The sequence below is a fragment of the Anabrus simplex genome, chromosome X, assembly GCF_040414725.1.
Source record: "Anabrus simplex isolate iqAnaSimp1 chromosome X, ASM4041472v1, whole genome shotgun sequence".
Classification (NCBI taxonomy): Eukaryota; Metazoa; Arthropoda; class Insecta; order Orthoptera; family Tettigoniidae; genus Anabrus; species Anabrus simplex.
The window spans coordinates 47,487,964-47,502,108 of record NC_090279.1 but is presented as its reverse complement, the minus strand read 5'-3'; positions in this window follow the sequence as shown (position 1 = coordinate 47,502,108).

Here is a 14,145-nt window from a genome sequence, read left to right as displayed (position 1 = left end):
ACCGAGTGTAGTATAATGGCTTATAATACAAAGTTTCGTACGGAAGATTAAATAGATATTGTTCACAATGATTATTCTGGTGATGAACTTATTCCTGAAATAGACTCAGATAGTGAAAGTGAGAGTGGTGAGGAAATTGTGATTCCCGAATCCGATAGGCCTATAGAGAAAAGTGAAGTGCCTGATACATATCATTCTAGTTATTGTCCACCCGTTCCACCATTTAGAGAGAATTCAGGTATAAACGTTCAAATAGAAAATAAGCAGGATATTTTGAGTTACGTGAGTATTTTCATGAATGACGAATTTTATCAGTATGTGTGAGCAGACCAATCTTTACGCGAGTCAAGTGATAAGTGCGGCGCCCCGGCCTTTCTCAAAGAATTCGATCATGCAATCGTGGAAACCGATTAGTCCAAAATCCTGATATAAAAATGTACTGGACCGGAGACCCTGTTATTCATACTACGATATTTTCTAAAACAATGTTCCGAATACGCTTCCTTCATATTCATTTCTTCACTTCGGTGACAGTAATCGTTATGCCGAAAATATAGATAGGCTGTATAAAATTAGACGTATTTTGAAACCTGTCACATCATATATCACACCTGAAATATTTACTACAGGTAAGCACAAAGTATCATTTTCCTAACACTTTTAGTTTAGGAGTAAATGTAAGTTGTATTAAGTGATGCACGTCTAGAGGGCCGGGCATTAAAATGGCCGGTCCAGGCATTCAGGTGTCCCGCTCAGAAGCAGGTACTGAACGTGTTAAATTTAGGTAGTTCAATTTCCCTAATGTAGCTATTTCCTAGACATTGCCTTCCCGTGAAAACCTGTTTATCCTTTGCCACCTGTTTTAACTGATTTTCTGCTTTCTCCATCCGGCATTCTACATCTCTGTCTCTCCTATCAATTTCGCTCTCCAAATTAACCTGCTTCTCTTTCAATGTCCTAATTTCAATCTTATTCTCTTCAGCTATCGCAAACCTTTCTTCACTTGCCCGGGTCTCATCTTCTATTCTAAGCTTTACTGTGTCAATCTCTTGTTGGACGTGGTCTTTGAATTCCCGTATTTCCCCTTTTTGAGTCTCAACTCTCTTATCAATACTAGTGACCTGCCTCATTACTTCATCCCTAGTAGAGTTGTTTTCCTTCCCTATTAATTCCAGGAATTTACTTCTCTGCTCCGCAAACTTTTCTTCTACCTCTTTCCCTTGCCGTACATATTCACTTTTCTGGTCCTCTAATCGCTTATTAAAATGTTCATTTTTACCACCAGATCGCGTAACTGCCTACTGTGTTCGTCCATTCTCCGATTCGCTTCCTCCTTATTTTCCCTCATCTCCCTGCTTAATTCAGCTTTAGTTTGCTCTAACTGTTCTTTAAGTTCATATTTAATATTCTCAATTTTAGTGTTAGTTTGTTCTAATTCACTTTTAAGCTCAGATTTAGTTTGTTCCAATTCATTTTTTATTTCAGTTTTACTGCCCTCTACCTTACTCAACATTAACTGCATCATTCCCATTAACTGGTCATTATTATTACTTTCATTGTTAGTGTTTACTTCCGCTTCGCCCCCCATCCTACTATCATCTGACTCCATACTGACTTCTTATTGCTTGCCTTCACTCTCCATACTACTTACACTTCTATCTTCAATTTCCTCTACTAGACTACACAACTCTTCCTCTGAACTCAATACATTATTGCCTTTTATCGCCCGTCCACTGCGTAACATCTTCTCCTCTTTCGTCTGATCAGCCATGACCTTTCCCACAATCAAACACTCCTAATGCAACGTGGATATCCAAATTTTGCCCATAATACGAATTCGGATATGGTTACTGTCATTAACTGCTCCGTACTTAATGATTTTCTCGCCCTACGTTGGAGCGGCATTTATGTGACATCTCCTCTCGGAGAACAATCATTGAACGAGAAATGCAACCATGCAAGCTAAGGGCGCCAATCTTTAAGTTGCTGACTTAAAGATAAAAATTTTTAATCAAGCTTGGACGGACTCTTATCACAGGGGTGGGGTGATAGTGCACTAATCATTAAGCAGGAGAATTAGAAATCAAAAGGCTAATTAAGGCAGATTGATTAAAGTGAACTAGAAAAATACAATTTATTATATTGAATATAAATGACGACGGTTTAACGAGAACTGAATTTAAAATAGAAAATGAATTTAACAAAAAGTTGAATGACTCTACTTCGCGAAAACTTGCAATATTTTTAACTCGCTTGCTCACCATGTAGTCTTGTTCTGCTGGTCCTTGGAAAGCTTCCATCCTTGTAGCTGGAACATCACTGGTCGTCTTTGAGATATCTTCATCTGCAGCTCATTACCATTCCTGCCTTGCTAAGTGCACCTCCCACTAATTGGAAGATGGCTTCAACACTAACACTCCCTATTATGCTCTATCCCATATATTGGAGATGAGCCCTAAGTCATAGTTAGAAAAACCTCCTTGGGTTATGTGGAGAGGATACTCAATTAATAATCCTTCCAACTTTACTGAAAATGTGCCCTGAAGTTTCATTTCTATCTAGTTTAATACTACCTATTGTCTTAGACTGGTACAAACCGGTCTAGTAGCCGAGCTGTACGTACTTCCTGATGAGAGTGGCTATACACCCCTCATTCAGAATTTCCTAAGTACCACGTCGTGGTAATGAAGTAATTAATGTAGAAGACGAATGCAGAATCAAAAGAAGAATCCGAAGAATCAAGTAGAATCGAATAGAATGAAGCCAAGAGCTCCAACACGCCCTTTTATAACCTTCTCTGGCTCTAATTACAGGTCACTACACGTGGTCCAATCAGATGACACGTCTCTCCCCACTCCAGATATTAGAGTAGATGGGTCTTAACCACGATATCAACTGTTCTTCTATTAGCCATTTCACTCAGTATCCATGGCAACATGACGCTCCTTTGAAAATATAGGCGGTGATCAGTTTGAATTATTCTGGTCGAAATACGGTAGCTTTCGTTACAACGCTTGAACACGTGCTCGCTTTTCCCAGAATTTGATGTCTAAATTTGTCCTTCCTTCTTCCTCGGTGATGTGGCAAGATAGAGGAAATCTACTGCAAGTTAATTTTAAACGAATGTCGCAGGAATCTATGTGAATATTAGGATATTCAGCCCTCGTTTACAAGTCGTAGTTACAAAGTAATGAAATGATAGTGAGCAAATGATTAAACATGAATTATAATAAAATTACATACCAAGATAAATATCATGACGTTAAATTCCTGAATTAATTACACATAATAAAATTAACATAATTACACTGTGACGTCTGGAACGTTACAACTTCTCCTGTCTCATACATCCTGCACAATAAATGAAATAACCTTACCATGCTGGTTTTTCCTAAGGCAGTCAGTAGTTCAGAGGGAATATCATCAATTCCAGGTGCCTTGTTCCTATTTAGGTCACTTACAGCTCTGTCAAACTCTGACCTCAAAAATGGGTCTCCCATTTCATCAGCATCAACAGCCTCTTCATGTTCCAGAACCAAATTATTTACATCGTTACCTTGATACAACTGTTGGATATGCTCCTGCCATCTTTCTGCTTTGTCTTCTTTCCCTAGAAGTGGCTTTCCACCTGAGCTCTTAATATTCATGCACCTAGATTTCCTTTCTCCAAAGGTTTCCTTGATTTTCCTGTATGCAGCATCTACCTTTCCCAAGACCATACAGTCTTCGACATCCTTGCACTTCTCCTTCAGCCATTCTTCCTTAGCTACCTTGCACTTTCTATCCACTTCATTCTTTAAACGCCTGTATTCTTTTCTGCCCTCTTCATTTCCAGCATTCTTGTATTTTCGTCGTTCATCAATCAGGTCTAGTATCTCCTGAGTTATCCACTGATTCTTAGTTGATCTTTTCTTCCTTCCTAACATTTCTTCAGCTGCCCTACTGACTTCATTTTTCATGACTATCCACTCTTCCTCTATTGTGTTTCCTTCGGCCTTTTCATTTAGTCCTTGTGCAACATGTTCCTTGAAACAATCTCTCACACCCTTTTCTTTCAACTTGTCTAGATCCCATCTTTTTGCATTCTTTCCTTTTTTCAATTTCTTCAACTTCAGATGGCATTTCATGACCAACAATTTGTGGTCAGAGTCCACGTCTGCTCCTGGGAAAGTTTTGCAATCCAACACCTGGTTTCTGAATCTCTGCCTAATCATAATGAAGTCTATTTGATACCTTCCAGTGTCTCCAGGTCTCGTCCACGTATAAAGCCGCCGTTTGTGGTGTTTGAACCAAGTATTGGCAAGGACTAAATTATGATCAGTGCAGAATTCAACCAGCCGACTTCCTCTTTCGTTCCTTTGCCCCAATCCGAATTCTCCTACTGTACTACCTTCTCTTCCTTGGCCTACCACTGCATTCCAGTCTCCCATCACAATTAGATTCTCGTCACCTTTTACATATTGAATTAAATCTTCTATCTCCTCATATATTCTTTCGATTTCTTCATCATCCGGTGAACTAGTAGGCATATAGACCTGCACAATTGTGGTGGGCTTTGGTTTGGTGTCTATCTTGACAACAATAATTCTTTCACTATGCTGGTCGTAGTAGCTTATCCGCTGCCCTATTTTCTTATTCTTTATTAAACCAACTCCTGCATTTCCCCTGTTTGATTTCGTGTTGATAATTCGGTAGTCGCCTGACCAAAAATCCTGTTCTTCCTGCCAACGTACTTCACTTATACCAACTACATCTAACTTTAGCCTATCCATCTCCCTTTTCAGATTCTCTAACCTACCACAACGATTCAAACTTCTAACATTCCACGCTCCGACTCGCAGAATGTCAGTATCCATCTTCCTGATGATCGCCCCCTCTCGTGTAGTCCCCACCCGGAGATCCGAATGGGGGACTAGTTTACCTCCGGAATATTTTACCCGGGAGGAAGCCATCATCAGTACATCATTCATACAGGGAGAGCTGCATGTCCTCGGGAGGTAGTTACGGCTGTAGTTTCCCGTTGCTTTCAGCCGTGTAGCAGTATCAACACAGCTAAGCCATGTTGAGTATTATTACAAGGCCGTATCAGTCAATCATCTAGACTGCCGCCCTTGCAACTACCGAAAGCCTGCTACCCCCTTTCGATGAACCATTCGTTAGTCTGGTCTCTCAACAGATACCCATCCGATATGGTTGCACCTGCGGCTCGGCTATCTGCATCATTGGGACACGCAAGCCTCCCCACCGCGGCAAGGTCACATGGTTCTAAATTTTATACTGGTTTCTGATCTATTTTCACTTATGTCCCTTATTCCTCCTTACATTTTTCTTTAACTTTCCAGGTTATGTAGCATACTTTCCTTTGCCCAATATCTTGTTACTCTGCAATGCTTGTTGGAGATTTCTAAGACCACGGTCTCCATTCTTAATTTGATAGTTACTTCACTGCATAAATCTTACTACTTGAGGGAAACTATTCTTAGATTTTCCATTGGCACTATTATACATAATATATGTATGGGCCCCGTTACACTGTCCCAACTGCTTCGCATACCATTATCATACCTACAACTTCAAACTCACTACCATTGCATTTGTCAACACATTGATCTAATTTGTAACAAATATACTCCGCACTCAACTGGTTATGAACAGTCATGTTGCTGCAATATGTTTACATTCAGTCAGCTGTCTCTTCTAAGAAAACGTATAAAAGAACACTTTATTTTAGGATTCCGTGCATGTCAGTTGTATCTAGGAAGCGTAGGGAATCCACTGGTTCCAAAAAGTTATATGGTCAGCAGACAGATGGCAGAGGAAGTCGGTTAGAAAGTCGAGTATGCTTTACTACGCAAACCGCGGGAGACAATGTGCGACTCCAGTACGCTTTACTATGCAACCCGCAGGAAAGAGAGAGTTTTGGATTTTAATTTTGAATGATTATGTCCATGAAAGAATATATTTTCAAGAGAATTTCAAGAGTTTAAATGTGAGATAAAAGCAGGGTGATTTTCATTCAGATCTTCAATAAATTCATTAGAAACGAAATAACATCTATTAATTCGCCCTGCGAAAATTCCTTTTCTGTACCGGCTCCTAAGTACCGCACACTACCCGAGACTATAAATATTATAATAATATTTGAGATTTACTTCAAAGTAGGCACCAAAACAAGTCCTACTCTGAAAGGTGCAAAAGGAGACAAGCCCCTAGTGCAAAGTATTTTTAAATTATTATTTAACAATAAGAAATAGATTGTTATGCAACAACAGTAATGTGATTTAGCGGAGAATGAAATTACAGTTAGTTAAATGAGAATTTATGACAAAACTTGAAAAGTAAGATCTTTGGAAGCTCTTCAAACATGTTTAAAATCATGTTTATGTGACATCGCCTTTTGTATGCCAACCAGAGAATTATATTCAGAGTAGTTCTTGTTGCCATATTTGTACAGATGTCTATGTTTTCTCTGCAGTGAGTTCGGAAATAACAATTTAATCATTTATTATGGCTACTGCCAGCCTGAAGCAGCTCTTGTAAGGCAGACACTCCAGCAAAGGTGGAGGCCACCTGCTTTGTATTGAAAATACCGTACACGGTATTGTGACGGAGGATACTGTTGTTTGCAGTCTACAAATTGCAGGGATGTTGGGGACAACTCTAACACCCAGTCCATGAGCCAAGGGAATTAACCTTTTAAGATTAAAATCTCTCGACCCAGAGGGGAATCTAACTATGGCCCGCAAGGACCCAAAGCCAAGACGCTGACTATTCAGCTGGACAGGAAATAGCAATTAATAAGGTCATCACATTGATAAAAGAACAAGGAATATTCCATGAAAAATACAACTCTACAGCAATGAAGGGCAGGTTAAGAAATGCAAAGAGGAATAGAATTGAGATATGAAAACTTACTTCAAAGTTTTTCTGAAACTCATCGATTCAAGACCATCTTTCTTCAGTAGCTCTTGCATCCATTCGCCGGTGACATTGTTTGGGTGAGGCGCTTATTTTGAATGAGCGGAGTTGAGGTGTACCTCCCGGTACAGATCTCCCCCTCCCCCCAAATGTCCTTCCTTGGGGTGACATAGAAGAATTCTGAGAAAATATTTCCAGTTGAAAAAAAAGTCTAAGTCTTTTCCGAAAGTAGGTTTGTAGAAAAATTAGTAAATCCAGATTTGAAGTGTCCTTGTGGAAGCTAGATACATGCCGATAGGTTTGACGGCAAGACCTGCCGCCGCTGCCGATACTCAGGTGAGGTCCTCCGGACACCCCCCCCCAGTACCCTCAGATACACCTCTCCCGCTACTATGAGAGGGGTAGTCGTGGTGATGGTCGCCGCAGATTAGATGTATATGTGCAGTCCCCAGATGTGTTGGCGGTAGGGTTACCGCACTTCAGCTTTTGCCGGGAGATGGACTCCGGCGTGCCGTTCAGAAGGAGTGGGCTCGTTCTCCACTCTTGTATCTCTCGCTAGATGTTGCAGCACGGCAGCTAACGGCTGAGAGGGTACTAAAACAGTAAGATCTAGGCGACAGAAAAGTGTTGTTGCTTGAGATTGGAGAGTACGACCTTTATTGGTGAGGCAGAGGGGCGGGCGGCGTAGGAGGTGAGTGTGTGTTGAAAGTGCGGAGCTGCAGAAGACGGGGGCGTGGTAATGGCCACTAGGGAATTGACCACAGGAAAATTCAAAGTATAAGATCGTACATAACAGTTAATATACCCAACAGGGCAGAAGGTCTTAAATCTATTCTTATAAATGATAAAAGGAAACATAACCTTCGATTTCTGCCAAATTTAAATGGCTAAAATAGATGGCCATTAAATTACACAGGTTTCACCTGAGAGACGTGAACCCTAAGGATCCTCTCTGTGGCTGGATTACTGACCAATAATGTAACTGGTGTCAAAAATATGTAAAACAACGCACGGCCCATGGAATCTGGGGGCAATCTTGCCCGCGGGAACAAAATTCCTAACCATGACTTGATCTCCGACTTTTAAATTGGTGGGCTCCGTCCACGATCATATCTTTCCCTAACCTTTTCATGGGAAACTTTAAGATTGGCTTTAGCCTTCTTCCATAAATTTCAAATATTATCGGGATTTATTGTGTCTGGCAATATATCATTAAGTGACCAAAGGTTAGAGAGCGGAGTGTTAGGAACAAATTTAAACATAAGAGAAGCTGGAGTAAACTTGTGGGACTCATGAACCGCTGAATTTAAAGCAAAGGCCAACCAATGCAGGGACGTATCCCACCTGGAATGATCTTCATGATGAAATGCGATTACAGCAGATCTAAGATTACGATTGACCCGTTCAGCCAAAGGTGGTTGAGAATAATAAGCGGAAGTAGTTAGCGTAGTTACATGTGATATATACAGATCAAAACTGAATTTACGGAATAAGTTGGATGTGAATGCCTTAGCATTATCGAAAACTATATACTGACAGGGGCCAAAAGACGCAAATATGGTATTCAAACAAGAAATGGTGGACTGGGCGGTTGCCAACTTAGTCGAAAATAACCAGGAAAATCTAGTGAAACCATCTACACACACTAGAATGAAACTGATTGACTTACGAAATTAAAATTTCTCGTGACTGGTGCTTGTAATCGTTCTTAGATTTTAAATAAAACGTGGTCTTAAAGGAATCCACCTCTAAAGAGTTCTGACCAGGGAGTAAAATAATAATAATAATAATAATAATCGTATGGCCTCAGCTACCGTGTGCAGACATTTCGATTTGACGCCATCTGGCTGTCTGCTCGTCAATTTCGACGTTCCGTTTTACTCTAGGTCCGCTAGATGGCAGACAGAGTAAACCGGATCTCTCTTGTGCGTCTATGGCTGAGATTTAATTAATTTTGTCGGGTAAATACCAACTGTATCACCAGAGATCTTTTACATGCCGACATCGTACGACATGGAGTGTCGAATGGACTTTTTTCCGCCCTTCAAAAATCCGACTATCTCTGCCAGGTTTGAACCCGCTATCTTGGGATTCGGAGGCCGACACTCTACCACGGATCCACAGAGGCAGCTGACCAGGGGGTGAAGCCTGACGACAAAATGTTCATTTCTGTAATACCCTTCGCCCTATGACGTTGACATGTTTATACGATGGTTGCTCCTCAGTGTTTTAGTTTAAAAATAAGAAGTGATCTTATGCGGGGTTTAGACTGAGGTGAGTGTTGACAGACCTGGTGAAATGGATTTTCATTCCTCCGAAACCTTTGTTTCTGGGTCAAGGAATTGAAATATTATTCACAATGTGTGCACTGCTTCACCTATCACTCTGATTACAATGTAGAATATCTGTCTGCCTCTTCTTTATACAAATCTCTAATTTTGCACTAATCTGAACCAAATTTTGTATACTTACATTTTAGGACACTGCGGGTAACGCTGTCTACATGAAATTTGGACAGCCCTTTCCATTATCCAGATTTCGGAAAATTAGCAAAGGCTAAATGAGGGACAAAATATAGAATTTGTCGTGCAAGGACGAGGCAACGCCCTTTTTAAGCCTCATGACGCTAGGAAGAACAAACCTCGGTAAAGCACGTTTTATGGGCCTAAACCAACCCTTTCTCAGATATCGGCACGATACGACCCAGCTGTAGGAATCTGATGAAGAAATGAGCGGCCGAATCATGGCAACGTCAGCTCAAGTGTTCTAGAATACAAGCCTCGTGTTCTAAGGAGACACGTGGCCAAGGATATGTTCTGTTTAAACTCATAGCTAGCGTTAATCTATGAATATCCTTACTGTTTCTTGATTCTCGTTTCATAATCTTATCAGCATTTTGATCCCCAATAGCAATAAAGGGCTTCCGCTATTTACACGGCCGATTTCTAACTAGATTACAGATTTAATCTACGGAGATACTTGTGGTTACCGAATCCACATGGAAAGGGAAGCGCTGACGCTGATTCAGAATTATCTTATAAGAAAATTAGCTATGTGGGATACGATATGGAAAGGAGTGTGATTGTAGCGGGAAATCTCGATTTGCCAAGTGTCAATTCGGAAGTTAATGTGAACGACAGGAAGCATGACCAACAAGTGGCAAATAAGTTAATATGGGAAGGACAGCTTATTCAGAAAGTGATGGAACCAACTGGAGGGAAGAATATTTTGGATGTGGTGCTCGTAAAACCAGATGAGTTCTATAGAGAAAGCGAAGAAATTGTTGGTATTAGTGATCAGGATGCTTTTTTGTCATAGTTGTAACTAAATGTGATAGAAAGGAAGGTCTTGAATGTAGGACTACTAGGCAGTACCATATGGCTGGTAACAAAGGCATCAGGAAGTTTTTTAAAAGTAACTAAGATCGGTGGAAAACGGTAAAAAAAAAATTGTAAACAGACTCTGTGATGGGTTTGAGGCAATAGTTGAGGAATGTGAAAATAGGTTTTTACTTTTAAAGGTGGTAAGGAATGGTAAAGACCCACTATATTACAAAAGAGAAGTAAAGAGACTAATAAGATGGTGCTGATTGGAAAGAAATAGAGTTAGAAATGGCTGTGGAAGTAAGGAGAAATAGAGGGAATTTACTAGGAAATTGAATATAGCAAAGAAGTTGTCTAAGGATAACATCATTGCAAGCATAATTGGCGGTCATACAAATTTTTGTGAAAAATGGAATGGTTCATGGTGTGGGTTACTGTAGTCACGTCCTAGTTCGTGAACCATGGGCAACGGCTGAGTGGCCTAGTAAGTGGTCCTGAGAGTCGGGATACCAGTTGCTATGGAATGGGAGTGGGCATCTCGGGAATATTTTGAGTCATGGCCCTCCTTGTGCTCAGGCGGCTAGGACTATACAATTCACCGGTGGCCCATAACCCGTTAGAGGAGAGATCCTCACTTGGACTATGTGTAAGTAGGGTAGCATGCTGCTTCATGAATTTACCGAGCTCAGATCATTTTAAGCAAGTCTCGGACCTATGGGAGTAACGGAATCCCACTCCTATTTGACAGGCGAACGACTCCTTGGAAACAACTTGGCGAAAGAAATGGAATTCGATGGGGAGCTATCAATATTAATGGAGCTTATGGAAGAAAGAAAGTAGAACTGGCTGAGTCAGCAAAAAGAATGCATCTGGATGTGCTAGGAGTAAGTGATATTCGGGTAAGGGGAGATAACGAGGAACAGATAGGAGATTATAAATTGTACTTGACGGGTGTTAGAAAGGGAAGGGCACAGTCTGGGGTAGGGCTCTTTATCAGGAATACCATTGAACGCAACGTAGTTTCTGTTACGCACGTAAATGAGCGAATGATGTGGGTAGATATGGCTGTTGGAGGAATCAGGAATAGAATTGTCTCCGTATATTCACCGTGTGAGTTTGCAGGTGAGGATGAAGTTGACAAGTTTTATGAAGCATTGAGTGACATCGTGGTCGGGGTCAACAGCAAGGATAGAATAGTGCCAATGGGCGATTTCAATGCGAGAGTTGGGAATAGAACTGAAGGATACGAAAGGGTGATTGGTAAATGTGGGGAAGATATGGAAGCTAATGGGAATGGGAAGCGTTTGCTGGACTTCTGTCCTAGTATGGGTTTAGCAGTTACGAATACATTCTTCAAGCATAAGGCTATTCACTGCTACACATGGGAGGCTAGAGGTACCAGATCCATAATAGACTATATCTTAACCGACTTCGAATTCAGGAAAGCTGTTAGGAATGTACGAGTTTTTCGCGGATTTTTCGATGATACAGACTACTATCTTATCTGTAGTTAACTAACTATCTCTAGGCCTAGGGTAGAGAAAGTGAAATCTGGCTGCAAACGAATACGGGTAGAAAATCTCCAGGACGAGGAAATTAGACAGAAGTACATGGATATTGATTAGTGAGAAGTTTCGAACAGTGGAAAGTAAGCAGGTTCAGGATATAGAAAGTGAATGGGTGGCATGCATGGATGCTGTAGTAGAAACAGCAAGGGAATGCCTAGGAACAACTGTGTGTAAAGATGGGAAAAGGCGAACATCTTGGTGGAATGATGAAGTGAGAGCAGCTTGTAAACGTATAAAGAAGGCTTATCAGAAATGGCTCCAAGAAAGGGCCAATGCAGACAGGGCTTTGTACGTAGATGAAAGAAACAGAGCGAAAGAAATAGTTGTTGAATCCAAAAAGAAGTCGTGGGAAGATTTTGGTAATAACCTGGAAAGGCTAGGTCAAGCAGCAGGGAAACCTTTCTGGACAGTAATAAAGAATCTTAGGATGGGAGGGAAAAAGGAAATGAACAGTGTTTTGAGTAATTCAGGTGAACTCATAATAGATCCCAGGGAATCACTGAAGAGGTGGAGGGAATATTTTGAACACCTTCTCAATGTAAAAGTTAATCATCCTGGTGGTGTTGCGAACAGCCAAGCTCATGGGGAGGAGGAAAATGATGTTGGTGAAATTACGCTTGGGGAAGTGGAAAGGATGGTAAATAAGCTTCATTGTCATAAAGCAGCAGGAATACATGAAATTATACCTGAAGTGGTAAAGAATAGTGGGAAGGCAGGGATGAAATGGATTCATAGAGTACCGTAGTAAGATTAGCATGGAATGTTGGTAAGGTACCTTCAGGTTGGACAAAAGCCGTAATTGTACCTATCTATAAGCAAGGGAACAGGAAGGATTGTAACAACTATCAAGGTATCTCAGTGATTAGTATACCAGGCAAAGTATTCACTGGTATCTTGGAAAGGAGGGTGCGTTCAGTCATTGAGAGGAAGTTGGATGAAAACCAGCGTGGTTTCAGACCACAGATAGGCTGTCAGTATCAGATTTTCAGTATGCGCCAGGTAATTGAAAAATGTTACGAGAGGAATAGGCAGTTGTGTTTATGTTTCGTAGATCTAGAGAAAGCATATGACAGGGTACCGAGGGAAAAGATGTTCGCTCTAATCTGGGACTACGGAATTAAAGGTAGATTATTAAAATCAATCAAAGGCATTTATGTTGACAATTGGGCTTCAGTGAGAATTGATGGTAGAATGAGTTCTTGGTTCTGGGTACTTACAGGGGTTAGACAAGGCTGTAATCTTTCACCTTTGCTGTTCGTAGTTTACATGGATCATCTGCTGAAAGGTATAAAATGGCAGGGAGTGATTCAGTTAGGTGGAAATGTAGTAAGCAGTCTGGCCTATGCTGACGACTTGGTCTTAATGGCAGATTGTGCCGAAAGCCTGCAGTCAAATATCTTGGTACTTGAAAATAGGTGCAATGAGTATGGTATGAAAATTAGCCTCTCGAAGACTAAATTGATGTCAGTATGTAAGAAATTCAACAGAATTGAATGTCAGATTAGTGATACAAAGCTAGAACAGCTCGATAATTTCAAGTATTTAGGGTGTGTGTTCTCCCAGGATGGTAATATAGTAAGGGAGAATGAATCAAGGTGTAGTAAAGCTAATGCAGTAAGCTCGCAGTTGCGATCAACTGTATTCTGTAAGAAGGAAGTCAGCTCCCAAACGAAACTATCTTTTCATCAGTCTGTATTCAGACCAACTTTGTTTTACGGGAGCGAAAGCTGGGTGGACTCAGGACATCTTATTCATAAGTTAGAAGTAACAGACATGAAAGTAGCAAGAATGATTGCTTGTACAAACAGGTGGGAACAATGGCAGGAGGGTACACGGAATGAGGAGATACAAGGCTAATTTAGGGTGAACTCGATGGATGAAGCTGTACGCATAAACCGGCTTTGGTGGTGGGGTCATGTGAGGCGAATGGAGGAAGATACGTTATCTAGGAGAAAATGGATTCTGTTATGGAGGGTAAGAGAAGTAGAGGTAGACCAAAACGACGATTGTTAGATTCAGTTTCTAACGATTGAAAGATAAGAGTTATAGAACTAAATGAGGCCACAACACTATTTACATATCGAGGATTCTGGCGACGTTTAGTAAATTCGCAGAGGTCTGCAGACTGGACGCTGAAAGGCATAACAGTCTATAATGATAATGTATGTAATGTATGTATGTATGAATGGAAGAGTATGTATAGGTACTTTAAGGCAGAAAGAGGTACCAAGAAGCATATTCCAGGAATCATTAATGTGCAAGGGGAGTGTGTATGCAAAGATCTTAAAAAGGCAGAAGTTTTCAGTCAGCAGTATGTAAAGATTGTTGGTTACAGG